The sequence below is a fragment of the Parus major genome, chromosome 2, assembly GCF_001522545.3.
Source record: "Parus major isolate Abel chromosome 2, Parus_major1.1, whole genome shotgun sequence".
In the NCBI taxonomy this organism is placed as follows: Eukaryota; Metazoa; Chordata; class Aves; order Passeriformes; family Paridae; genus Parus; species Parus major.
The window spans coordinates 918,229-922,816 of NC_031769.1; positions in this window are offsets into that span (position 1 = coordinate 918,229).

Consider the following 4,588-nt stretch of genomic DNA (forward strand, 5'->3'; position numbering starts at 1 on the left):
TGAGAATTCCCAAAGGAAAGGCCCCAGCAAGGCCCTGCTGCAGCTCTGGGAATTCTCACAAATCCATGGAAAACCAATTCCCGCAGGGCCTTGCTGGGGGTGCTTTCCATGGATTTGTGGGAATTCTGGAATCGGCAGCAGGACAGGTGATTTTTCCGTGGATTTCCCTCCCTGGGTTCATTCCAAGCAGGTTCAGGCCATTCCTGGCATTCCCAAGGGGGATTTTCCAAGGGTTCTTTAACAGGGGATGGGAATATCCCAGGAATATCCCACAAATATCCAGGAATATCCCATAAATATCCTGGAATGTCCCACAAATATCTCAGGAATATCCCATAAATATCCCGGGAATATGCCATAAATATCCTGGAATATCCCATAAATATCCAAGAATATCCCATAAATATCCTGGGAATATCCTGTAAATATCCCGGGAATGCTCCACAAATATCCCGGGAATATCCCATAAATATCCAGGAATATCCCATAAATATCCTGGAATGTCCCATAAATATCCTGGAATGTCCCATAAATATCCAGGAGTATCCCATAAATATCCCACAAATATCCTGGGAATATCCCACAAATATCCCATAAATATCCCATAAATATCCCATAAATATCCCATAAACATCCTGGGAATATCCCGTAAATATGCCGGGAATATCCCAAAAATATCTGGGAATATCCCACAAATATCCTGGAATATCCCATAAATATCCCGGGAATGTCCCATAAATATCCCATAAATATCCTGGGAATATCCCACAAATATCCTGGGAATATTCCATAAATATCCTGGAATATCCCATAAATATCCTGGGAATATCCCGTAAATATCCTTGAATATCCCAAAAATATCTGGGAATATCCCACAAATACCCCGAGAATATCCCACAAATATCCTGGAATGTCCTGGGAATATCCTTGAATGTCTCATAAATATCTGGGAATATCCCATAAATATCCCACAAATATCCCGGGAATATCCTGGAATATCCCATAAATATCCCATAAATATCGTGGGAATATCCTGTAAATATCCCGGGAATGCTCCACAAATATCCCGGGAATATCCCATAAATATCTCGGGAATATCCCGGGAATATCCCTTAAATATCCTGGAATGTCCCATAAATATCCCGGGAATATCCCATAAATATCCCGGGAATATCCTGGGAATATCCCATAAATATCTCAGGAATGTCCCATAAATATCCCAGGAATGTCCCAGGATCTGGACAAGACCCCGGGACTCGGGAATTCCCAATTCCCTGGGAATTCCCATGGATTCCGCATTCCCAGACCCTGGGGCAGGACGAAGGGAACCTTCGGATCCTTTTCCACCCGGGAATGTGAAAAAAGCTGGAATGTTCCATTTTTCCTTCTGTTTTCCATGGAAAACCAATCCAGGGAGAAAATCGGGATATTCTCCCAAATCCTGGAATTTCCCATCCCAAGGAAGCTCCAATCCCTTAAATCCGGGTGGGATATCCCAGAGCAGAATTTCAGGAATCTGCTGAGATCCCGGGATTTATTCCCGCTCCGGGAGCCGAATCCAAGGAAATGAGCGATCCTCTCGTTATTCCATGGATTTCTGGGAATGCAAAGCAACTTTTGACCTCTGGAATTCCCATTTCCAACCGAATTCCTGGAGAATCGATCCCGTTTTCCGCTAAAAATTCCTTCCCGTGTTTTTTTCCAAGGCGATTTCTCCACCTGCTGGTGGAAAAGCGAATCCCAAAATCCTGGAATTGCTCCGGACTGGATTTTTCCACCTTTTTTTTATCACTTCCCGATTTCCCGATCCCGCTGGGAACAGGGAAAAGGTCGGATCGGGAATGGGAATTCTTTCCCTCTGTTTCCACTTGGGGAATTGGGATGAGATTTATGAGCCCTGGAAAGTCCAGGGATGGATTCCCAAATGCTGGGAATGGATTCCCCAATCCCAGGAATTTATTCCCCAAATCCCAGGAAAATATTCCCAAATCCCAGGAAAATATTCCCAAATCCCAGGAATGGATTCCCAGATCCCAAATCCCAGGAATGGATTCCCAAACCCCAAATNTTTTAAAGGGAATCCTTCATTTTTTAAAGGGAATTCCCAGATTATTTCAGGGAATTCTCCATTTTTAACAGGAATTTTCCCACTTTCAGCCAGGATTTCTTTGGTCAAAAGCCACAACCAGATTCCCTTAGAATTCCCTGTTCAATTCCAGAAACTTCTTGTAACCACAGGATTCTTTTGGGAATTTGGCAGAGGAGCCACCCTTTGGATTCCCCAAAAAATTCCTGAAGGTTTGGGAATTCTGAGCCATCCCACGGAAAGATCCAATGGCCGATAAAGGAGGGATTCAACGTCCTCCGACTGCTGCAATTCCCAAAAACTTTTCCTGAATTTTGGGGATGGAGCTGGGAGTTCTGCCCGGATTAATCTCGCTTTGGGATCTTCTGGTGGAAAAGAGGCTCAAAAATCCCAGGATTTTCCATGGTCTGAATCCTCAGGGATTTGGAATCAACTCATGGGGAGAAACCAAGGAAGGGACGGAGAAATTTTTTCACTTTGGGATTTTTTAGTAAATTTTCATTGAGAATCAGGAAAATCTCTTCATTCTCCAGAACAAATCCATGGAATTAATGGGAAAATTTGGGATTTGGGATGGGATACACCGGGATTGGGAATGGTTTTTGGCTCCTGGGGTTTCCTGCCATGGATTTTTAGCTGAATTTCAGGCTGGGAAGGAAACAGAACCCTCCTTTTAACAAATCCCAGAAATTTTTTGCGTTAAAAAAGGACTTTTTAAACCATTCATAGATCTCAAATTCCCTGATTCCCTCATGAATTCCCAAACTCCAGAGCTCTCCGCTCCCGCCCATCCCGCTGGGAAATCTGGGATTTGGGAACGGAGATTTTCACGGGGTTTTTTGGACCTCGGCGTTTTGAAGTTTGTAAAACAAAACGTTTTATCCTAAACCGATTTTTGAGGAGGAAAAGTTGAATTTGGAGAGCCAAACTTCTCCTTTTGGGTGGTTTTGGTTTGGGATTTCACTTCCCAAAAATCCTTTGGCTTGGAACTGAAAATAGAAAACCTTGGCTGGAGATTTTGGGGTTTTTTTAAATCTGATTTTATTTTTTCCTCTTGTTTTTAATCCTTTTTTATTCTTTATTTTAATCAAATCCAGAAACTCATTTCAAGCAGGGGGAGGAGGGAGAATTCCCTCCATTCCAGTTTTATCCCATCCTTTATTATTTAATAAAAACGAGATTTTTTAAATTAATTTTTTATTTTTTTGGTCTCTTCCAAAGCATCTAAAGCTCATTAGAGCTAATTAAACCCGGTGTTTATTAATTATTTTTAATAATATTTTAAAACTTTAATAGTATTTTGAAAAAATTTAATAATCATGTTTAATAATATTTTAATAATTTAATAATTTTTATAATAATATTTAATTATATTATTTCATATTATTTTAATATTTTAATAATATTTTAATACTATTTAATACTATTTTATAATATTTAATAATAATTTAATATTTAAATAATATTTTTACATTCTACTAATATTTTAATTATTTATTTAATAATAATTTATTTATTTAATACTTTAATTATTTACAGAATTATTGATTTAATTGATTAAATAGAAAAATTGGAAGAATTAATTTAAGGATGTGATTATTAAATTGATGGGAAAAATAATTAATTCATAAACTTGGTGTTTAATTAGTGCAGAAGGGTTTTAACGAGCTCATCTGGAGATGGGGGAGTTGGAAAAAAACTGGGAATGTTTCCACACTGAGAGGAAAAAACGAGCTCCCATCGTTTTTCATTCTTTATTTGAAGCTTCCCCATTTTCCTCCTAAAAAATTCCCCCCCTTGAGGAATGGAATTTTCTTCCCTAAAATCCCGATTTTTTTATTTTTTGAGGCAAAATCCAGCTCCAAATGCAAAGCTGGAATCCCAAATTTTCTTCCATTCGGAGGTGATGATCCCAAAATTACCCAAAATCCCAAATTTCCTCCCATTCCAAGCTGCTGATCCCAGAATTGCTCAAAATCCCGGGAAAAGGGCCTCGTGCTCCGGCGGGAGATTGAAGTTGGGACAATGCGGAGAAGTTCCGGCAGGATTGGGAATTTCGAGGGAAGAACACAGAGAAGATCCAAAAGGGATTTGTGAGAATTCCCAAAAAATACAGCAGGGTCTTGCTGGGGGGTTGGCGTTTTCCAAGGATTTACCAAAATTCCCAGAAATTACAGCAGGGACTTCTGGGGGTGTTTTCCATGGATTTTTGGGAATTCCCAGAGCTACAGCAGGGCCCTGCTGGGGGTGCCTTTTCCATGGATTTGTGAGAATTCCCAAAGGAAAGGCCCCAGCAAGGCCCTGCTGCAGCTCTGGGAATTCTCACAAATCCATGGAAAACCAATTCCCGCAGGGCCTTGCTGGGGGTGCTTTCCATGGATTTGTGGGAATTCTGGAATCGGCAGCAGGACAGGTGATTTTTCCGTGGATTTCCCTCCCTGGGTTCATTCCAAGCAGGTTCAGGCCATTCCTGGCATTCCCAAGGGGGATTTTCCAAGGGTT